The sequence below is a fragment of the Alosa pseudoharengus genome, unplaced genomic scaffold (assembly GCF_046254945.1).
Source record: "Alosa pseudoharengus isolate Yale_2024_CS ecotype anadromous, Long Island Sound unplaced genomic scaffold, YU_APseudo_1.1 YU_APseudo_1.1_scf_20, whole genome shotgun sequence".
Taxonomy (NCBI): domain Eukaryota; kingdom Metazoa; phylum Chordata; class Actinopteri; order Clupeiformes; family Clupeidae; genus Alosa; species Alosa pseudoharengus.
In genome coordinates this window covers 35,188,100-35,212,978 of record NW_027468664.1, presented here as the reverse complement: position 1 = coordinate 35,212,978, position 24,879 = coordinate 35,188,100, and the positions used below count along the sequence as shown (strand labels likewise).

Genomic DNA, 24,879 nt, shown 5'->3' with positions numbered 1-24,879 from the left:
AGCCCTATAGATATTTTCCTAGTGTCTCTGGTAGCCTATGTTATTTCACAAAATGTTTCAGTAATTTAGGCTACATACTTGGAAAAGGCAGTTCGATAGTGTTGGATATGAAAAAGTGTTGGATATGAAAATCCTTTTTATCAGCCTATTATACAGGGGAGACACTGATTCATAACATCTGACTGAATTCATCCTATAAGGGGTCTGGGGAACACTGTGTGGGCAGGTGACTTTCCAAGCCTACAGTATGGGTTTTTGAATAATATTAAAACAGGTTAATTAAACAATAAATACCGTTATTAACAGGTTATCTAAAATTAAAAATAAAGTTTTCACTCTGGAACAAGTGAAATTGGTTTTGTTCCCGTTTTCGGTTACATTCGTCCAAAAACTGTGTTCGTTTCCGGTTTTCACTTTCGTTCTTTGACCCGTTTCTAATCCCTATGCACTGCATTCTGAGTTTTGTTTATTCTAACTTAAAATAGCTTTATGGCTTTTTTTTTCTAATTAATCTACATTTAACCCTTTGCAGACGGCCCATTCTAATTTCGGTACCCCAGTACCGATGACGTTCAGTCTAATAACTCCGCCATACCCCAAACAATTTTATCAATGAAAACTTCCTCAAAAACGTCACATCATAGGCTTTCTGGCGATATGATTGGTTAAGGGATTTGTGGCGCGAATTTATTTTACTACGTGAAGGAAAAATCAAGAGTTGACGTCTCCCTCCACTAGAGGAAAAACAGCAGGAAGCACTACCCAGATAGCAAAGGGGCGGTGAATCCACGTTGATTGTTGGTTAGAATGGTCGGTTTCCGTCAGACGACCGAAATTCATTCATCATTCTAATGAAGAGGTATAGTAAACCAAACAATACAGCATACCAAGCAAAAATCTACAAGATAACTAATTTATTTTTCAATAGTGGCCAACACACACAAAAATGGCCTCTTATTGTTTTATATTATGTCAAACGCAAGGGAGACAGAGAATGAGATTTTGCAGCAATTTAATGTGACAATTAGTCAGGCCGAAAAGGTCCCCCTTAGTGAAAGCTCATGACATCTACCACTTTGTGAGGCAGCTTTAGACTATGCGAACAGACCTAGTCAACACAGTACAAACAGTTGTGTCAGTGACAGTACAGACAGCGAAGATTTTAGTGAATCATCCAGCTCTGATGAAAATTAGTCTGGGGAGATGAGTCTACGAGACAAACTTAAGCAATGGGCAACGACTTTCAAAATGAATCTCGTTATAGTTACTGCTCTTGTCAATATTGCTGTGGGAACATTAGGTGGGGGTGAATATCACCATTTTGGATTGGCTAAGGGAATTTTGTCCAAATTGAATTCAATCCACCTACCTAGTTGCCTTCAGACAATTCGATTGCAATTTAACAGTGATGGTTTACCCATTTTCAAAAGTTCTAGCATTAATCATATTGACAGCATACCATCCAGAGCTGCTTAGAGATCTTGAGATTTTTCCTATGGGAAAATAACAGCCAGTGCTCATAGGAACTGCAGTAATAATGCAGTATGTTTCCTTACCACAGCCTACCAAGACCCTCACGTCATCAAAAACATCCCAGTTTTGACCTGGTGGAAGGTGGTTTAAAACTGATTTTTGGAGCCGCCAGTGGTCATAGGAGCCAGGCCAGTAACAGTTCCAAAATTGCCTGCCTCCTCTAACCAACTACATGGCACTATGGCAGTGGCTTTGTCCCGGAATTCTACAACCTTCCACACCTGTGCCATCTGATAAAGAGGTGAATGAATGGACCACTTGAAAAAGAACAATAGTTTTGAGTGTGTGAAAAAAGAGAACCATGAGAAACATATTTGGCCTACACACCAAAGTCACGGTTGGTGTACATGTTGCAAGATCAACAGTGATCACCAAGTGAAAATTACATAGGGATTTGGGATTATCGCACCTGTTGAACTCACGGCGACGACAAAATCAGAAATGCAAACGTTTGCTCTAAACACTTTTGTCCTCTGCCTTCGAGCGGATACTGTGATCTCCGATACGCGAGTGCTGCACACTTTGATTTTTGCTACACCAGAGCTAACTTGCTAACTAACATAATGGCAAGTTGCATCGCCTGTATTTACAGAAATAGACAGATTGAAGGCCACAGAGCTAAGGCAATTCATGGTTTACAGTGGGCCTGTGGTTCTGAAGCGTATTCTTCCACAAGAGATTTTTGAAAACTTCTTGGTTCTCCGTGGGTGTGTTTTTATTGCTCAGTCCCAACCTCTCTGCACCCATGATTGATTTTTCCAATAGAGTACTGACAGCATTTGTAAAAAACTTTGGCGACTTATATGGTGAAGGGGAAATTGTTTTTACTATACATCAGGTGATACATCTAACTGATGTATACCGACAATTTGGTGCCCTTGACCGTGTCTCTTCGTTTCCCTATGAAAATTTTCTAGGAAAAATAAAAAAAAATGTTGAGAAAGCCTAATCTACCATTACAACAGGTGGTCAAGAGGTTGTCAAAGGTGCCTGATACCTTGACTTAACTTCCAAGTATACAGCCCCTTCTGTTTGACTTACACCAGGATGGTCCATTGTCTGCCTTTCTGTACTGTTTGGCATTGCTGAATTAGTCACAAAAGATTTGTCTGTGTCTGGTTCAGTTTTTATAGTCTACAAAAGACCTAAGCTTCAGAGAATCACATTTCACTTACCCCTGCCCATCCCTTACGCCTGCCTATCCCATATGGGGTAGCAAAAATCAAAGTGTGCAGCGTTCACATACCGGAGATCACAGTATCCACTCAAAGACAGAGGACAAAAGTGTGTAGAACAAACATTTGAATTTCTGATTTTGTCATCCCTGCGAGGGTTTAACACGTTAATTTCAGGAGTCTATGGAGTGACCAGAGGTAAACCTCTAAAGGTGATTGTGCACTCCTTTATGTGTGATGCTTCAGCTCTGCACCAATCAAGGTTCTTGCTGTGAAGAGATGTCAGGTCTCCCAAGACGCACTCAACACCTCACAGTGGCACAGGTCTGCCAAGATCAGCACACTTGACTTCCAGCTCGAGTCCTTTCTGTATGGAGCATAAATAAAAATAATGGAAAGTAAATATACATTTGGCTATCCTAACCACTAAAAAATCCCATACAACTAACACTATGACATGGTATACCCCCAAGCAATTAATATACAAGTGTGATTCGTTCAAAAAATTGGATCTACTTCATTGGTGTTCAAATAACAATGTTAACGGTCATTTTAAATTACGTAGGACAATGGGAAATACAACCAACCAAGCAGTGGAATAAGAAGTTATAATCCAAAACGTGTTTAAGCTGCTGAAAGTGAAGGTGTATGAAAGATGAGCATGAAAGCACAATTCTTACAACAGGGTTGCGCCATTCAGTGGCAGCAACAGCTTCAAGTATCCTCTTCCCAGGTTGACCTCCAGTTGATCCTTGTTCCTCCTGAAGGTCAGGAACACTTCACAGAGTAGTGTGGTGTGCATCACAAATACTCCTAAAAGGAATCATAAAAGTTAATTTTAAGGATACAATTTCAAAAGCAGTGTTATGCATGAACCAATTTCTTTTCCTATTAACGTGAATTGAACACATTCCTGACATAATAACTTGATCTAGCTCAGATAGTTCAGACTCAGAATCAATTTAGGTCCAGCTTGGTAACACATGCTTATATTATTTAGTTGTGATTGAAATAGGTAACATAATTTCCACAACAACTGGAGATGGTAGTGATGGAAAGCTGATTATGAAAGGAATTGTTAAAGGTTTATTTTAGGGCTGAATTGATTGAGTAACTCAAAATTATTAAATTACAAAAAATTATTGATGAAAATGATCTGCCTCAAAGCTTTGCTTAATTTCCATCACTTGCGATGTGGCCTGCTCAGCTCAGGGGTTATTGTTTCACACGGACTGTTATTACCAACGCGCACACCACTTTCAGAATTAAGTGAGAGGGACCTGGCTGCAGACAAGGGGGCAGGCGAATCAGGCACGGCGCCAGGATTCCAGTTTTGGATGGGCCAGACCAATTGTGGGTGGGCCTTAAAAAAAACTTTATCAAATCACTGTTTAACCTAATAAAAATGACTGACTAATATACTGTTATATTATTTGTGCTTACATAATAGAGATTTGAATAGCTTGATGCTCTTTAAATAGTTTGTTGCATTGTAAAAAGGACGGACGTACTGTACCCATCCTCGATCACTGTCCTTGGTTCTGACCAAATAAAAGCGCTTTGGAATCTCCATTACGCACCATACCTGCTGGCTGTGCTTTAGCGCATCTCTCGAATAGACCTAAGGCCTATAGGCTGTAAAAGTGGGAATGTAATATTTCCCCCAAACATAGTGTAATCAACCTAGAAGACAGTCAGAACTAGAGGATTGCCACCCTATTGCCCACCATACACAGGCTCCACAACAAAAGTACAAGAATAACTTTTATTACACAAATTCATGCAGGCAGCTGCCAATTCAGTCCGAAGGTGTACAATTCAGAGCACTGTTCACAAATCACTGCTTTCAGCGAATTAACTACGATGAATAGGCAAGGGCATCACACTCTCAAAATAGATCACAATTCAAACGGACGCCATAACACACATCCCCTTAGGGCACTGCACACATAGGTTATGCACTGCAACCACACTCCCAAAACGCGTACCAGCAAGATATGAGAAAAGCAGACCCGAATCATCCCACCCAACACATCACTTGGCTACACTGCCTACTTAAAAATATACACACACGCGCGCGCGCGCGCACACACACACACACACACACACACACACACACACACACACACACACACACACAGCAACGTAAGGGTTAAAACTTAACTTTCCCCGAGGCTGAATACCCTCCCCCGGGGTCTGAGTTTTAGCGCTGGCCGGCACTGAGGAAGCAGTGGAGGAAGTTATATACCGATCCAGCGCGCGCGGAGGCCTTCACAATAACAGACGTGGACAACCCCTGACTGGGAAGCGATAATGAGTGCACTCCTAAATCCCCGGCCTTAACTAGCCTCTCCCTACCTAACGCTGGAACCTCACCCTCCAGTCCCGCTACCTAGCTTCACCGCCGGCAGCCCTAAACAGCGTGCGAGCGGCACCCACCCCCCCAAAAACTGAGTGCTTAGCTCGGTCGACTCGCAGCAAACCATACCGCTCCCCAGAACACTCGCCATTCCTCGCCCTCTCCCTTTTACCCACCTTCCTTCTCCCCAAATCACAATCAGCATGCAGGTGTTCTCAATCACAGGTACAATTCACAACACAGGTTTCCCCCGCAGGTCCCGCCCCCACACACAAGAGTCACTTCGTTACAATAGTTTAGTTCTGCTTGTATAACATGAAGTCGAATATTTCATTTGTTTTAGTTTTTCAACAATACAGATCAATCACACTGCCCGACAGTTTCAATCAATATGCAGGGCAGTTGAAAACATTCGGGGCTTAGCCCATAGAGTCTAAACGGTTTTCATAATTCCCATTTTGCCTGACTTGCTGCTCACTTTTCATAAATGAATCGACTCAAGCCTCATTTGCACCACATTTATTAAATATTATGGACAATAACATTTTGACAGAGGATGTAATGACATTTAGCTATCTTGACATTTTCTGTTTGCTAGAAACGAACTATATAGCCACCTAGCAGAGTGACTTTTAAATAGCAATATATGGTTTGTTATGCTTAGCTTAGGGAGAAGGGAACATTGAAGACTCACTAATTCGATTTTACAACTAGGCAAAGCAGGCCACCACTGTTTGGCCAGCTCGAGGCTGATAACAAACCTGAACTTGTAGGCTAGTCTAAATGACGAGAACAGGATAACTCCACCACCACCTTGTTATTGAGGACTTCATGATTTCCTTGTAACGTAGGCCTATACCAAATATTAAATGCAAACAATGACATGCCCAACCTCGCGCTCACACGTAGCCTCCAAATTATGTGTTATGGAAGGTAACGTTCATGTTAAATCTGCTGCATGAAGAAGAGTGAGTTCACCCGTGTCCGCTTGTATGTTAAATACGTCCATCTGATCTCAAAGTTTCAATGCGCGATCGGAATAATGGTTTCATATTTGTTAGTCAACTTTGTTAGTCAGCAAAATCAGCTGGCTACTAGGCCTCGGGCACAGAACTTGTTCATTGACAACGTCATGTAAAACATGCTCCAAGAGAGCTCATAAAGATCAATCACACCCATTAGGCCCTTTAATGCAAATCGGATCAACGATCACAATATCAACAAGCTGCATTGCAAAAAAAAAAAAAAAATTTCAGAAGCCATTATTAAGCCATAGAGATGTGCTAGGTGTTATGGATCTCAGCTATCCTTCATCTCCTGGTTGCAGCGATACAACGAGACCGTTTGTGCACGTTTAAGGTACCTAAACAACGACTATATTAAAAGTTTTTTTTTTTTTTTAAGAAATGTTTTGGGTGGGCCTGTTGAAAAGTGGGTGGGCCTAGGCCCATCCAGGCCCACCCGTAGCACCGTGCCTGAGGCGAATTCCCGGAAGTAGAAGAATCGACGTAGGCTGGAGGGACCATCTCTCTGCTAACTCCCATAGAAGTCCACCCATTCTAGGATTTTTTTTAAATACCATAACTTCATATAACATATATCCTGTGCCGATATTGTAGCTTCTGTGTAATCCACATAAACACTACAAAGGCAAAACAGACTCCACTACCTCGTCCGTAACGTTGGTTACCCGTAAGAAGAATGGTTAGCTTGTTCAGTTGGAGGGAAGCTAGCTTTGACGTAATCTCTCTTTCGCGCCGTAGGGAGATAACCGTATTGTTTGGATAAGAAGCTCAGTCCACCTAACTGACGGTAACTCATAAGCAAAACCTAGCATACACGACCCTATGTTAAGGTAAAGCATTACACAGAGGCTTATAATAATAAAAAAGTAAACCTAATTTTTTTAAAAACGGCACTAATCATTTCAGAGGTTTTCGATGGATTGACCGTAGGTCAGAAAAGTGGAAAGAAGATTAGCTTCAAGGCTATAACTTTTTTGTTTTGTTTTAGCATGACTGTTTTTGAAGATGATCATGTGTGGTAGCTTCAACATTAACACGACTTGGTGAGGATGATATTAATAACAATACATAAATACATGTTTAACTTTGATGACTTTGAAGGCGAAGGAAGTGTGAGAAGAATTTCTGTGTATCTATCATATGAGTTACAAGATTCAGTTCGATGGCTAACGTCACGAAGTTAAGTGTGAGTCTGCGCAGTACTGGGGGGACCAACTGAAAAATCGTTCTATTTGACTCAGTACCCTCCCATTGAAAACGACGGAGTCTGTTCGTCCATTTCTTTTACTGTCTAAAGGCCCGTACACACCAGATACGATACGAAATAACAGTGCGAAAATGCGAAAAATTCGTGTGCGAAATTTTCGCACTCAAAGTGTACACACCAAGTCCGATGCGATTATTTTAATATTTCGCATTCTATTTCGCACTCACGTCACGCAGGTTCACACAGCGACTTTCAGTAAGCAGGGAGAACTCATAAAATCATCAAGATTTGAAACAGATTATAGCCTTGATCATTCATGGAACCGTGTAGGCCTATTGCTTGAGAGGTGCTGGGGGAATTAAAGCTTACGGCCATCCTTCCCATCCCTTGTCTATTCTACTTGTGCTATTGTGATAATTGTGCAGTCCAACATAAGTTGGTTGGGCTCATTAGTGCACCCATACACCCACCCCACTACACAACACACACGCAATTCTAACGCTAGGCGGGAAGAGACATGATTAACGTTGGCAGTAGTTTAAGGAGGATACGCTTTTATAGAATTAAGCATTCTTCCTTGAGAAAAACTCCGAGTCCGGGTAAATAGACGGACACAGAGAGGTCAGCAGGGAATGACGAGCTGATTTTGTGCTGAGCTCAACGTTGCGCTCTGCCCCACATTGAGCCCGTCCCCGATCTGCAAGCTGCAGCCAGGGGTGCCCGCATATTGGACTCGAGGTATGCCATTTGGGCGGACTGGTGTAGCCTAACAAGCTGTAGGGTAGGCAAGGCCTCGTTTAAAATGTTACATGCCAAAATGCTATACGCCAACACGCTATAAAACGGCCATAGCCTATCATGTAGGCCTACATCTCACGAAACCATTTCACACGCAGGCTACATCAAAATGTATCTGCTAAGAAGCGGAGGCACAGAGACTGCCTGTAGAAATGAGCATGGGATAAAATCGCACTGCTGCAACAAGTGGTAAAAAGTGATCAGCTTGTATGACGATGATCCAACAAACAGCAAAAGCTAATAATGATAGCCTATCAGTCATTAGCTTACCTTTATAAGATCCACAGAAAGTTTTTCAGAGTTCCACATTGGGCTACTTCAGTTATGAAGCATAAAGCAAAGTTAACGCACCAGGAAATGTGAGGCAAAATTACGATAGTGGTAACCCTGGACATAATGCTGTTGTCAGCAGCATAGCCTATCATTATAACCTATTCTTAAAACTTCCATTTCCATGAATGCATGTTGTATTTTTTCCTTGCAAATATGTGCAGGGAGAAGCCCTCTGTCAGTAGTGAGATTTAATTATTTTTGGTTGAGTGTAAAATGTGACGGTGGTAAGAAGTGGGCAAAGCTGTCTGTAAGGAGTTTGCACTACGTAAGAAGTTCGTCAGGAGTAGGCCTACTCTTGAACACTTGAGAGAGTCTACTGTAACGTAAACTCTCTGTAACTTTGGCATATAGGCCTATTAAGGAGACTAGTCATCGTGAACACTGAGCAGTAGTATCACCCAATCTATCAGCTTTTTTTCTGCTCGTCGTTCTATTGTGACATCAATGGAACCCTGCAAAATCATTATTTGATTGGTCAACAGCTGTTTTTCGCATGCGAAATTTCGCATGAAATGAGACCGTTGCGAAAATGTTTTTAATCGCAACGAATTTCGTCCTCGGTGTGTACAGACTAATAGGAATGCATGTGTTTAATAGGCTGCGTAATTTCGTGCGAATATTTCGTCCGAAAAATCGGACTCGGTGTGTACGGGCCTTATGGCTGCAGACCTCTGGGGGAATTCTATCAGTGGAGCTCCACTCAATAACGGAAATACGTCACCTCCACTTGAATAAGGAAGTAGTCGCTGAAATAACGTGAGACCTCAGGTTTGTGTTATTTGTGTATTTGATATATATATAATTAAATTAATTGTATATAAATGAACATTAGGTATTGTGATATTCCGTTAAGTTAGGTAATTTTACGTTTTTCACGTTTTTCCTCTGAACATCGACCGATCGTAACTAATGCAGAAAACGAATTAGCGTTACGTATTAACATTGTTTAAGATCATGCTCCTCCACTAGGCTTTTGAGGTAGTTTTAATAAAGATACCAAAAACAATGATTTATTGTACTGTTGTGTGTTGTAGTTCTGTTGTTGTTCGAAGAGCATGTACACAATGTAGATAAAAGTCAATGGTGTAAGTAGCTGTAAAGTCACTGGCAACAGCAGGACCAGAACAGATGGCACATTTATAGGAATACAGTAGGCTACAAGCAATACAGTAGCCTAGCGTGTGTGTGTGAGAGAGAGATATGTAGCATACAGTACAAGCAATACAGTACACTTGAACAGATCTAAAAACAAAAGTTTACATTTTGAAATTGAAATGAAGAATCAATAGGAACCAGAATTGATAAGTAGAACTGGAATCAGAATCAATGTTATTTAAGTTTTTTATTTTTCATTTGGAAACGATCTTTGGACAAATGATGTCATTGCCCGAATGTGAAGTTCGTCCCGTACATGAATAGAAAATGTTTCGTGATCTTGGACGGTGGTAAATTGAAATGTGAACAAATTCATGTTTTCAACGTCTCTTCCGCCTCCATGTCCAACACCCGTGGCAGCCAATATTTATTTTTTATCAGCCCACTGTTTTCATCCAACCAGTCTGCTGCCTTTTTTGCCTCTTCGAAGAGCAGTGCAACAAACATTAAAAGGCAGTTCAGTCAATTAAATTGTTTTAGTGGAAGGGACATTGCACTACCATGCCAGGCCTACGCCTACCATGCTCTCACTTGCTTGATGCCTCTCCTGTGTGCAGCAATGGACACTTGTGTACTGTAGGTCTATGTGGGGAGGTCAATAGATGATAATGCATAAAACAGTGTTAAAACATCATAGATCGAATGTGTGTCTATGCAAGAGCCTGTGTGTGTGGTGGTGGTGTGTGTGTGTGGAGGGGGGTTCTGTGTTTTAGCGGTCTCAGTAATTAAGGATCTGCATTGACCTGATGTTTAATGTGCAATATATAATCCCTTACCCATTTAGTGTTCTGGTAGTCTTTGCTGAGCTCCTGTATCTCACGCAAACGCTCTTCTCTCTAATACAAAGACAGACATTGTTCATAAGAATCCCAAAGTGAGTTCACATTCATACTTGAGGTTAGTTGAGATACAACATAGAATAAAAATTAAATAGAAAACAACATTGTTAGGGTCATTGTCATCCAGATTGGGTGGTTCAAACATCATAGATCTAATGTGTGTGTCTAAGAGAGTGACTGGATGTGTGGTGGCGGGTGGGTGGGGGTCCTGATTAATGTTTGATGTGCAATATATAACCCCTTACTTCCTCACAACTTGTGTCCTCACATTCTTCATTGAAGTCCTCTAATTCACTGAAACTCTCTTCTCTCTAAGATTGAGACAAACATTGTTCATAAGAGACGCGAGATCACATTGACACTTGAGTTGAGACACAACTTAGAATTACAATGAAAAAAAAATAGAATAGACAACAACTTTGTTTGGGTAATCATCCAGATTGTATGGTTAGTGAAGAAATAAACACCTGTTCAATGGAGACACAGCTGTCACACTGGACTGTTGGAGCTGCTGTTGGGGCTGTAGGAGCTGCTGATGTTGCTGCTGGTGGCCCTGTTATCACAGTAATGAAAAGATGTAAGGTAAAAAAACTGAGAATGCTGCAGTTAACATTACTTAAACTGTCGAATTGAGGCAAGACATATACCAACTATTATCTGCCCATTACCATCCTAAAATGACCACAAAAAAAAAAAGTGTAATGTGTACTGTTTGTCATAGCAGTTTTATGCTACTATCTCTGCACAATTCCATATCATAGTACCATAGTGTCCAGCTTCCTTTTTCGTGGCACACGGAAAACAGGTGCCACACTACTGTCTGCCATCTTTCTGCCCTCCTCTGTGAAATGTGTGAATCTTCTTCCATGTCTGTAATTGAACAAATACATGTTTTGTCCTTGCATTTCTCATTTCGATTGAATAGTTATTAATACAGGATTATTCACAAATTATACCCCTCGATCTCCAGATTCTCCATTAACACTGTGCACCACCACCTCCTCAGGTAGGGCATGTCATGCTAAAGAAGAAAAAGTTACAATGCATGGAAAAGGCACAATATAATGATTCAATGAAATTAAATTTACCACATTTGTTAGATAGCACTTACTATGGAGAAATCAAATGGTGTCTCCAGGGCGATGTACCAAGCATACTGTCAATACAAATGTCACCTCAATGTCCAGGCCTGTCTGTTCCTGCCAAGGTCCTGGTGCTATCCTCTGTGCAAGAGCCCTGTTAAGAGTCAAAATAGTATTAGAAGGAATCTCTGAAACAATACACATAGAATATAATTCAGCGCTTATGCAGCTCTGACAAGTAAATAGAACGTGATTGTCAAGAGTAGTTACTTTAATGTGGGCAAGTCAGGGGAACGTGACTGCCCAGACACTGACTAGTATTTTGATATGGCTTTTGGCTAGTCAGGGGAACGTGACTGCCATGGTAAATCATCCTATTGTAACCTCAAAATGTGTTGATAAGGCTTGTGCCCAAAGCCTTGTTCTTTCTTGGCATACATCGAGTCCATGAACAAGATTAATGTTTTCAGTGGCTCCATGACCTAAGGGAACACAGTCTTGACAATAAGATGGAAGTTAAAGCTTTTTCCCCCCTAACATCAAGGTTACTGAAATTTACTACTGGGTTTTACAACCTTTTAGTCAATATTGTTGCTTGACAAACTTTTTAAGGATGCCCGGTCACTTACACAAAGCAGATGCCCTCGAGTCCACAGAGGAAATATCAGTGTCTTCTTCGCGTAATCCACCTTAAAGAAGAATGTTTTTTTGTTTTGTTATTGTGAATCATTTCATTTCTATCCGTATTCAAGCTACATGTATGCCTGCATACTTACAGGAAGACTATGCAGAGGGTCACAATCCATGGGTGGGAGCCATGTTGGGGGCGTGTGAAGGTCCATGATGAAAACATCTTTCCCCTACAGAAAAATACAGCTCTGTTGTTGTGTCTGTTACAGTAGACACTACTGGCAAAGTTATCATTCAAAACATGCATGCAGACATACCTGAAGTTGGACCATCTCCTGAACCAACCTCAAACAAGCATTCCCCACCTGTAAAACAATACCTTTCTTAAACCTTTCTGGTAAAAATAATGTGTCAAACCACAAAGAGACAAAAAGTATCTCACAGACAATCCGACCGTATGTGTGGTAGGACTAAAACAAGGTATTCATGATGGATTACATAGCACCTTGTCTTTCCATAACCACATATTTTACCCACCACAGAGTCCATCTCCCTGTTTGTCCCCAAGGTCAGTAAATTCTCCCTGGTTAGACATGTTGGACCAGCTTTAACAATAGAGCTCATTTGCTGGCCCACTGTCATTCAGTACGTAGTTGAACTGTTAGGAAGACACAACCAAAGAAATGGCACTGGTAAAAATGCTTCAATTTAGCAATCAACCCAGAGAAAATGTACAGACAATATGGCAAGTCTTGTTCAGAAAAGTTTAGTCTTTAATTTATACCAGCTTTTCCTGAAGGGGATGAACTCCATTAGGTCCCCACTAACTTCTGCAGGGCCTGATATTAACAATGACAGTCAGTGCTGCACAGTCCTGCCCACAGTGAGTTGAAGCGTTCAACAGACAAGGTTCACTTTGCGGTGACACTTTAATTACAGGTGGCTGTAGACCTTCCGGATGACTTTGCTGTGATGTTCTGTCTGGGCAATGTTTTTGCACCTTAAGATTAGGTAAGAAGGACAAAACAGAAAACAACATTATGCGATTGTCAAAAGACTTTGTAACGGAAATTATGTGGAAGATGTAAAGTTTGATGTTAACCTAGTAGCACTTGGCCCAAGTCTGACAGGGTGACACTGTTCAGGTCTTGAACCTGAAGACCCCTTCTCAGCTGGCGTTTCAGCAGTGTGTTGTTTTGCTGGTTGTTCCTGTGCTCTATGATGTTCCGCATCAGGAAGATGTGAGCAGATGGTCCCATGTTGTTTAGAAAGTAATTGTTCTTCCTCAGACAAGCGAACAGTTGCTCAGCCACCTGACTGTTCAGAGTTGCCTGCAGTTCAGGAGCAATGAAGATTCTGCGCAGCACATCCTGTGGATCTTTTGTGTTTGACTGGTGGAATTTGTCATAGAGGACGTAGTGCTTTCCTGAGCCTGTCACAGGATGGCCATTGGAATCCGGTTGACTGAGTCTCTCTACCAGCCACGGGAGATGCACTTTAAGTTGTCCATGTGTGGCAGCCTCTACATTGTTAGTTGTTGGCTCAGCAAGCCTTCCCTCAAAGGGCTGAAATGGAGGGTTGTCTGGGACTCTTAGATTGGTATGGGCTACCAACCCCCGCGCAAAGTCATACACACAGACATTCGGCAAATGCTTCCACGACAGAAGTACATCTGCAAAGTCCCTGGGGCTTTAAGCTCTTAAATTGAATTTAAGGCTGTAAACAATTCCATGAGGGCACATAATGACAGACCATCCACCTATGAAAGAATAAAATATATATGTATATATGTGTGTGTATGTATATTTAGTCTAACTTCCTTCTCTACCGTGATTTAATTATTGTAATAAATCTACATTTTCACATTACTCACCAGAGGCCCCCCAAATCGACTGAAACACCTTGTCATAGGTCTGCCTGCTCTTCATTTCCCCCCGTAACCGGTTCACAAGGTCCATGCGTGACCCCTTTGTGTCCATGTTGCAGGATTTGCACAGGTTGCGAATGGTGGACACCTAAAAATGATTTGAATTCATAATCTGTGTTTCCCATTAGTTATGGGAAGTGGACATACATTTCATTGAAAGTAAGAAAAACAAACAAAAACAATCATCAGTGATTGTACCTTTTGCCTCAGCAGCTCATCAACCAGGCGGTCCTCTGTTATATCGCATAACTGAGGTTTAGCCGAGCAGCTCTGCACTGGGGCCTTTTCGAACTCGGTGTTAAGCACAGTACTTCCTTTACGAGTCTCCCTTCCGATCCAAGGTGCCCAGTTGTCATATGTTGGTTTAACAACAAATGGATTCTGTGAAGAGACTTCATGGGATACATTGCCATTAAAATAATGCTCATTCTGAGCAGAAGCACACAGCTTCTCCGCTGTGTTTTTATAATCTAGACAAACTCACACTCAAAAAATCCTCGGCTGATCATGTGCAGATGAACAGATTCCCAGAAAGCCTCTATGTTGTGTTCACCGCGAAAGTCATCCCTAGGTTGTTCCAGCTCACTAACTGGATTTCGTAAAAACACAATACAAGATACATGACATCACTGTATATGGAGTTACGTTAATAGATGGAACCTAAAGGGAGACATACCCTCAAAATGGAACACTCCTTTCCTGTGGAGGTCCATAACCACCACTGGAGGGTAAAAGCCACAATTTACACAAGAGTATTTGTACTCTGTGTTGCAGAGTGCCTCAAATTGGCAGTATCCATGAAAAATTAACTAATTGGCTGGAAACTTCATCTTTAACAAAGTCTCAAGAGAATTGATGACTCGGGACACAGACACATGATTCTATAAAAAAAAAGAAGAATATTAGGGCCTCACACCATGCTCAGCTCATAAACCTGGCACTTGACACTTTTTACAAATGGCATCTCTTGCTGTCAGGCAACTTGAGTCACAGCGCCTTGTATAGCTCGCTGCTTCACACACACCTGAAGATTGTGTCTTAAAGGAATTATCCGGAGTAAAATGCACTTTAGATCGATTTACGGATGATTGGGGGTACATACGTTGAGTTGACATCAAAATCATGTCATTCGGATGTGTTTTGAGAAAGTTTGATGGTACCGTTTTCAGTCACAACTCGTAGCCTGGAAGTCAGCGGGGCATTTCAATTGCGCAGCTACAAAACGCTATTTTTATACCTCTTCTACAGTTCCAAACAACATAACACTTACGTGGTAGTGAGTAGAGGGTCCGTAAAGCCAAACCGAAGTATCCCGAGGTCTTTATGTGGTCGAATAGAGAGTCCAGAATGAATTTCATCAAGCCAGTACCTTTCCGGAAATGTTGCCACTCCTGGTACCTGTACATCATTTGGCATTTGGTGCACCTTCTTCTGTAAGTTGAAATGTCTAATGGACATAGATTCAGACATTAGGGTATACAATTAGATGTATGTGTAATTTCAAAAGATGTATTGAACTTACTTTGTGTGACACCTTCCATGCCAACTATTTTAGCTTTGCTGGTGACTCGCACAGCCTCCTCTAATTTGGGTTTTTCTAACGACACAACTGGCAGTCGGAAACAACTGCTGAGGGTAATGTCTGCGAGCTGTGACCTCTTCAGGAAGAGTGCAGGTATTTTTTTGCTCCCATACACATACCTCACAGTTCTCTCCATCTCTGTGGTAAGAGGAGTTGATGGTGGTGATGCTGTTGTTGGTGTTGCAGTCATGAAAAGGTGTTTTTCTGTCTGAAAAAGGTGCCACTTCGCAATATGTTTATGAGGACAAGATGTGCGTGCCTTTGCACAGGGGCAATGCCAGGTGTTCTTTTTTCTGTTGTAGGTTACTATTACCCTGCCCAAGGTGCTGTAGTGGTGTAGCCTTGGTTCATGGATTGAAAGGCAAATATTGCTTTTAGAACCATCAAGTTCCACCAACACACACAGGGGGGCCTGAGCATTCTCTGCTTCTTTTTGTCTGTGTTTACACACTGCCACCTTAGAGTCATTAAATAATTTGCTTAAGAGCATTTCGTCTAGGACCTGCTGTTGAAGTGGTACCTCGGTGGCAGAGGTGTTGCAGTACTCTATGGACCTGATGTGGTGACAGGTGCTATGAGTGAGGCCACTCCGCTGGGCGAGCAGGTGTTATTGCCGGCAGTCCTCCATCTCACACCTTGTAACTTTTGTCTGGCCCCATGTTTTTCTCTGTACATGTATTGGGACAGAAAAACCGCAAGACGTTTTTCTGACTGCATACAGGCCTTTGCTTTGGTCTACACATATACCTTTTAGGTGTGACTTTGCTGTTATGTCTTTTGGTAGGCCATGTTGTCTTTGTATGTGTAGAGCCAATTTTTTTTTGTATAGAACAAGGGTGCAGTGAGGGCACTTCACATGTCGGGGCGTCTTGGGGGCGCTGTATGATTACATGAATAGGGGTGGTCTGCAAGTGCAGGGTGGAGGTTGGACTGGAGGTCAGGCAGTGCAGACTGGATGTCAGGCAGTGGAGGCTGGAGGTCAGGCTGTGCAGACTGGAGGTCACGCTGTGTTGAGCGGAGGTCAGGCTGTGCAGACTGGAGGTCAGGCTGTGTGGAGCGGAGGTCAGGCTGTGTGGAGCGGAGGTCAGGCTGTGCAGACTGGAGGTCAGGCTGTGTGGAGCGGAGGTCAGGCTGTGTGGAGCGAAGGTCAGGCTGTGTTGAGCATAGGTCAGGCTGTGCAGACTGGAGGTCAGGCTGTGTAGAGCATAGGTCAGGCTGTGCAGACTGGAGGTCACTCTGTGTGGAGCGGAGGTCAGGCTGTGTGGAGCGGAGGTCAGGCTGTGTAGAGCAGAGGTCAGGCTGTGTAGAGCATAGGTCAGGCTGTGCAGACTGGAGGTCACTCTGTGTGGAGCAGAGATCAGGCTGTGTGGAGCGGAGGTCAGGCTGTGTAGAGCAGAGGTCAGGCTGTGTGGAGCGGAGGTCAGGCAGTGTAGAGCGGAGGTTGGGGTGGCATATGTTCAAATGTCTCCCCATGTCTACTCTTCGTACCACTGTACGTTCACAGTTAGGGCAGTGGTAGTGACCAGCACCTGTGTAATATTTGGTCTACACAAAAAAGTGATTATGTTAAAAAAAAAAAACATCAAATCAAATTGTATAACAGCGAAAAAGTCTGCCAACATACCTTTGTAGCGAAAAATGCGCTCCATTTCTGCAAATCCTAGCACTGAAAAATGCAAGCACTTACACATAAGCATTTGGAGAATGTTACAACCATTTGCATGACCTCCAAACCCCAAAATCTAATTCAATAAGCTAAAGCATATCTTTTCTGAAAGCTCATATCTTCAAGATGCGCTATAAAACTCGTGACCCAGCCTAAATAAGCTGTAGCTATCTCAGTAGTGTTCAGATGTTCAAATTGTTTTGTCATATTACATTATTTTACAGAGAAGGATTGACACCTATTTATACCACTCAGATGCCTTATAACTATAAGTCATGGTGACCTTATTTTTTGCATTAAGTTTACGTTCAGATGTTAAACATAGGCTACAATATGAGTTAGAAATAAAAAAAATACCTGCAACTTATTACATTTCTTTATTTATTGTCCATTTTACAAAGGAACAAGGTCTGCTGGGAATGGGGAAAATGTGTTTATCCCAATGTTCTTACTTCCTGTCATTCGTGATTACACTACGTTGTGAGGCTACTGCTGGATGTGTTGTAACTTAGTTATAATATTCAGGAATGCAATCAGCAATTAGTAAGTATAAAAGTGGCACACTCAAGCGAAAAGAAAGATGAGAACAGAAGGAGACTAAATCCTAGCAATTCTGACGTTAAGTCCTTAATCTCGGTGAGGTGGACTGCCCATGCGGATTTTTAAAAAAGGCATTCAGAACATGTTTGATAATGGTGGAGGTTAATGTACAGTATTGGGAATATAGGATAGTATTGTATAATACCGTTTTAAATGTTAAAAGAGAATAAACTCTTTTGAGAGGTGGATAAACTAAGAGGTGGGTAGTCCTAAACTCTATTTCTGAAATTGCAGAGGTGGATAAACGGCGTTTACTCGCGTTTAGCCTCCACTACATCCTAATTTGCGCTCATAGGCCTATTCCCAGCTCCGTAACAGAAAGGTAATATTTGAATGTAAGCTACTGTATACAATGTAGGCTATAGATAATTTATATCATATATAGCCTACACAACCAAGGGACGGAAGTTATCCTCTGAAAGCAGGGCATCTTCATATTTAGTGTTGCGTCGGAGTTGCGTAAAGAGGTGCAGAGCGCGCACCTGTTTGCTTTTTTTTGACTGGCAGTGCCCAAGATCAGATGACAATACGTGAGTTGGATAATGTAGGCTAAAATATAAAGGTACGCTTAAGGCAAACAATAAAGGACAATGTTTAAGCCATTGGACATTATTGAAAGAAAACGATCGCAAAGATATGTAGAATGAATGAATAATGACTGGCGAACTAGGCTACTTTTTCAGCAAAAACATAGCCTATCCTAAAAGAAACGTTAAGCCTACATGACATATTATAATTTAGTCCTCTGTTTTGTAGGCTAAATCAGCATATTACCCTGGGTCATATTGGAAACGTACAGTAGCCTACTGTACCATAACGTATAGGATTATGCTGGTTTTAGCATAATCCTATAGGCCTAGAGGTCTTTCCTTCAAAAGGTAGGCCTACCCCATTGATTTCATTAAAACATATGCTAATGATATTGATGACGTTTATTTGTGATTTATAATTGGCACATCTGGAAGGGTGGTGTACGCACGTTTTTTTGTGCGTACGTTCGTTTTCTCTGAATCACACGTACGATCATTTCAGAAATGATCTAAGATCAAATGAAGGATGGTTTCTACGCAACATTTTTATAAATGAGGCCCCTGGAAGAGTGGCGTACGCACGGTTTTTTGTGCGTAGCCTACGTTCATTTTATCTGAATTACTGTACACGTACGATAATTTCAGAAATTCCACAAATTTGATATACTGTAATGTCAATTTGCAACGTTCTGTGTAACCTACATGTATGTAGAACTAGGCCTACTGCCGACATCGAGCAATATATGCCGTTTCAATTTGTAATGGCACTCGACCTTAATACAGCCATCCGTGCGCGTAGCTGGAAAAATGCTTAATGCTGGTGGGCCAGAGGTGGGTCGGTGAACACTCTTCCTCATCACTGATGATCGATCAACATGGGTGCACTGCAGGGCTGTGTTCGGAGTCCTCTTTTGTTGTTTCATCATGGAGCATGTGGTGTGAGTACAGCATGTGCCAAGATAAGGTCAAAAAACACAGGAAAGTAAGTGTGTACTTACACTTACAGCAGTGCAATATCGAACAGCGATGTACTGTGTGTGCATGAGCCTGAAACATTGACCATGAGTATGGCAGGTGCCAAGAACCGGTCCAACACAAGAAAGTGAGTGTGTACTTACAGCAATACAACATCAACCAGTGATGTAGTAGTACATGCTGGACCTTGTAGGCCTACTATTGACTATGATGCGGTGTGTGTCAGTGTGGCATATGTGCCAAGAACAGTTTTAAAACACAAGAAAGTAAGTCCCCACTTATTGTACAATTGACAACATTTATCAGTGAATCGGTGTGTGAGTATGGCATGTGCCAAGAACAGTTCAACAACACAGGCAAAGTGAGTGTGTACGTACTTAAATACAATATTAACCAGCGATTTGTGTTTGTTGAAACCTCAACCTCAGCAGTGATCATCAACACGGGTGTACTGCAGGGCTGTGTTCTGAGTCCTTGTTTGTAGTCGCCACGTAGAACATGTAGTGTGAGTAAGACAGGTGCCAAGAACAGGTATATAATACCAACCATGTTTGTGAGTGTGCCATAAGTGCCAAGAACAACAAAACAGGCAAAGTGAGTGTGTACGCACTAAAAATACACTACCAACCAGTGATGCACTTACTGCAATGTCAACCTGTGATGTAGTGTTTTGCACGACCCTGAAATATTGATGCAGTGCTTGTGGGTGTGGCATACGTGCCAAGAACAGTTTTAAAACACAGGCTAGTAAGTGTGCATACTGCAATATCAACCAGTGTGTGAGTAACACAAACAGCAGAGTAAACTTGATGTGTACGTAAAATGTGTGTGCAAAGAACAGTTCAAAACGACTGACAAAGTGAGTGTGTACGCATTAAAATACAACACCAATCAGTGATGCAATATCAACCAGTGTGTGAGTAACACAAACAGCAGAGTAAACTTGATGTGTACGTAAAATGTGTGTGCAAAGAACAGTTCAAAACGACTGACAAAGTGAGTGTGTACGCATTAAAATACAACACCAATCAGTGATGCAATATCAACCAGTGTGTGAGTAACACAAACAGCAGAGTAAACTTGATGTGTACGTAAAATGTGTGTGCAAAGAACAGTTCAAAACGACTGGCAAAGTGAGTGTGTACGCACTAAAATACAACACCAATCAGTGATGCAGTGCTAGTGGGTGTGGCATACGTGCCAAGAACAGTTTAAAAACACAGGCTACAAAGACAACGAAATGCAGTTTGTGTCTAACCAGAACGGCAAAAAAGTGCAATGTAACACACAAAGTTTAGACAGGTGGTGCATAGGCAGAACAAGAAATATAGCACAGTGTAGACAGCAGTATGCAGTTGGTTTACAGAAGGTGGTTTAGAGTAATATAAATTAGATATAAATATGTGCAGTGTATTAGCAGTTATCTTATAAGAACAGAACAAATATGGCTATGTAATATGAACAATTTATGAACGTGTACAGATATGTGCAATGTAGTAGCAGTAACAATATAATAGTATTAAGAATAATATAAATATATGTAGTGTATTAACAGAATATGTTACAGAAAAATAGAATAAATATGGATATTCAGTATAAACCATATAGACAGATATGTACAGCTATGTGCAGTGTGGCAACAGTACTATTGTAGTGCAGAAACAGTAACATTATAAGTAGTAAGAATAAGTGTATTCTGCAGAATGGATAGTATGAAGAGCAGTAGAATATGTAAGTTTAATTAATACAAGTGTAAAAATACAACACAAGTGTAAAAATACAACACCAATCAGTGATGCAGTGCTTGTGGGTGTGGCATACGTGCCAAAAAAGAAACATGACTAAAGTGAGAGAAAATGATGCACTACTGACACTATAACCAGTAATGTGGTTTGTGAGTTTAGTGATATACCATACAACAACTTATGTGTTGCGTGAGTAAGGCATGTGCCTGTACTGCCCTAAAGAATTAACAAATGTTGCAGTGTGTGGGTAAGCCTGACCTTGACAGAGGCATGCGCCAAGGTAAAACAAACAGCAGAGTAAACTTGATGCACTGACTAGTGCCACCATCATGTTTTTAACAATACCAGTGGTATTAAATTGCACCTAGATTGTTGTGTGTACATATTGTAAATGTGGATCATACAGTGTGTTTTTTTTAATGTTAAAAGTTGCACTTGTTGAATAAACTACTTTGAGAGGTGGATGAGGTGAGGTGGACAGCCGTTTTTCCTCTCTCTCTATTTATCATATTGAGCGCTTGAGCATACTGTAGCACTCATCTTGCCTCCGAGCGCTACGGTGCACCAACATCAACTATTAGGGTTAGAGTTAGAAAATCTACTTGAATAGCACTACTGTATCCTCTTCCATCAAATCAGACAATACAAACAACATTATTTAGACAGCATTATTAACAATATTTATTATTTATTTATTTACTATTAAGAAAAACGAAATGAGGTCTTCACGCTCAACAAACTATGCTACACTACGCACTAAGCCTATGCTTAATCAAAGTAATTCGTTATTTCATCACCATAAAATAATCAACAGATAAGATTCATGTGAATTCAACAACTATCACCACCACATATGTAGTACTATTTCCATTTCGGGCACTTAACCTATCTAAGCCCCGAGTGTCAGCCTCCTCTCTTCCTCCATCAATTTACCTCAGACTAACGCATAACGTTAACGAAAATCTCTAGTGCCAAAATCAGCGCCACAATTAACGCTTCAACATCGGAAAGTGAGTGCACATTCACTTGCCCTCTCTCATTTTATATGTAATTTGTTAACTTAAACACACATATTAACAGGTGTTAGTAAGGTGTCTATTAGGCTATTGAGCGCTTGAGCAGCTTTCGTCTCACCTCCGAGCGCACGTAAATTGGCAATTTAATCGGTTTCAGCTAAAAGGCGCACCATCATCAAGTAACGTTAACGTTACTAATTTAAGTTAGAAAAAGACATATACTTAATTACTGTGTTGCCCCCTGCAGGTAACCCCCAGAACCTAGTCAACGTCAGCCGTTTCTCAGACGTAACCCCAGGCCTAAGCAGTTAAAACCTACGAAACCTCCCTTGAAGATATTTGTAGATAGCAGGGACCTACTGTCGAGTGCAGTCGCACGACTTCCCTCTGCGGCGCAGATAACCTAAAGCTCCTATTTTAAATATCCCCCTTGGAAGTTGATCAGGCTTCCGTGGTGGACTTATTGAGATGTTTATGAACTAAGGAGCGACTACGCCTAGGTCTCGAACAGTTGGCTAACGTGCGAAGATGTTTGACCCTAGAATTATCTAGAGACAGGTTATAGGCTACTTCTTGCTCAGGTTTTATAAGGATGGAGATTTAGTTACCGTCCAGCAGCACCTAAGTCCAACTAACCCAAGTCTTAGAAAGAGCAGATGAATAACCACAGAAGAAACCAGTTATCTTACCCTCCTGCTGGTATTCGTAGAAAAACCCAAGAAAAGACAAAAAAATACTGCTTGAAGAATGAGATGCCAAGGTTAAATGAGTTCTTTACTTTTCAGCACTCTGGAGATGATAACAAAATGCGGCGTAATATCCACTTGCAGGTTACAATGTTGTAGAGAATATAAAAAGAGTAAATCCACAAAAGAGAGTACGATAAAAATAGTAATCCACAGATGGAGAAGAGAATACAATAGTAAATCCACAAATGGAGGAAAAGGTATAAAAAAGAGTAAGTCCTCAAAAAAAGGGAAAAATCCGCTGATAGTCGTTCGGCAGTCTCTTTACTGTCGGAGTACGGTGCGATCCCGGCAACAGGTGGTGCGGAGTTCCGATCCGCGGCTTCAGCCTGGCACAAAGTTCCAACACTCGGTTTCTCAACGAAGTACGGACAACGAATCCTGACAATCAAGCGTAACAGCAAACAGCACGTAGCAGTAGAAGAAAAAAGAAGAAGCAGCCCCGATTGTCTAGTTCAGCCCTTATTTATACTAGGTAGACTTGACCTCCCCCACACATTCCTGAGACAAATCAATCCTATTTTCCCAGGACAGTTTGGAAACTTCTAGAAGTTCCCACGAGGGCTGGGAATATTCTCACGTTAGCTGGGAATATAGCTGGGAATATTCTCACGTTAGCTGGGAATATGGCTGGGAATATTCTCACAATTGCTAATACATTCTAGAAGTCACTGATCTTAACCAACTATTTAAAATGACACGCATTCACATCCTTCTCCGGGTTACATTTCGGAGATGATACATCACATTCAGGTTTACAGATAGTTTCCAGAGGTTACACAAACAGTTTACATTCAATGGCTATTATCCATGTGACACATTACATTTAGCAACATACACTTTACAGTCATCAAGAGATCGATTACATTCTTACAGGTTACAAACACTTATGGCATTAACCTTCACACAATGCAATCTGAATACATTCATTTAAACAGTTTAAGGCACTTTACTCATTTCACAGTTTTGAGACATACAATTCTTTTCATGCATAATTTCCTAGTCTTTATAAGGTTATGCTACTAAAATACTTGTAATGATACATTTCATTCATCGCACTTTATTATTTATTATGAGGTCATTGTTTGCAGTTATGGTTCATCATCCATTCTTTTATTCACATTCGATAGTCATCAAGTATTTCTGAGGTCAGGGTAATCTGGTTTAGTAATCCTGCACATTGTTCAACATCTGCTTCAACACATTCATTCACTTCCACGCTTTCAGGTGATCTTAACTCAAGAGTAGGTTGCAAAGTAATTGGTTTAACATTACGATTCAATTCCTGGTCAGTTTCTTTCCTAATTTGTCTAATCATATTTTCTAGATCAGAGAGATTACCTTGATAGCTAGCGCTGAATCTAGCCTTTCTGCGTTTTCGCCTTGTAAGACGTATTGGTTTTGTGCTACCGCTCTGTGGTCCATACGGTCGGTGTCCTGGCGACACGTCATTACTGTAGCCTACACCAAACCAGACAATAGAGACAAAAGTCTATCAACTGCTTAGACGAACGACACGCAGGACGTCTCCATCTACTATAGCAGCTATTTATGCTGCACCATGAATTAATCGACCCTTTAGAGCCATGTAAACTCAACTACCAAAAGTCAATATCAATTAATTTTACCTCTAGGCCTACATCTGAAGGCTAACAAGGAGGGTAACTCATCTGAAGGCTTTCCCCATGTTTGCTACAATAGAGGGTACTTACCTTGAATAGGGTCGCACTGCTGTCTCTAGATAAACGGTCTTCACCTTCATCAATTTACCTCAGACTGACAATTTGACAGTACAAGTTACCTAAAGTTATCATGCATTGGTGACGACATCATTAAAAGAACCAATTACCATCACTTAATCTACAAAATGTGCTTGTTTCTGGGGAGAAAATACACTGTAGCAGTTGGTATCAAGAGACTCTCTTAGAGAGTATCCAATAGTATCAGATTGGCATA

The 24,879-nt window shown here is 41.3% G+C and overlaps 1 long non-coding RNA gene and 1 pseudogene across 2 annotated transcripts; both read right to left on the bottom strand.

Moving 5' to 3' along the window:
- Positions 1 to 995: 995 nt before the first annotated feature.
- On the bottom strand, positions 996 to 6,858 carry LOC143136447 (uncharacterized). Of its 2 annotated transcripts, none has more exons than XR_012989318.1 (3): positions 6,737 to 6,858; positions 3,389 to 3,521; positions 996 to 3,075 (listed from the first exon to the last, which is right to left on the bottom strand). It is a non-coding gene; the product is annotated as an uncharacterized LOC143136447 (long non-coding RNA). The 2 variants fall into 2 exon arrangements; XR_012989317.1 differs by lacking the exon at positions 6,737 to 6,858 and adding an exon at positions 5,244 to 5,304.
- A 2,964-nt stretch (positions 6,859 to 9,822) lies between these two features.
- On the bottom strand, positions 9,823 to 17,556 carry LOC143136446 (uncharacterized; annotated as a pseudogene).
- Between the last annotated feature and the right edge of the window lie 7,323 nt (positions 17,557 to 24,879).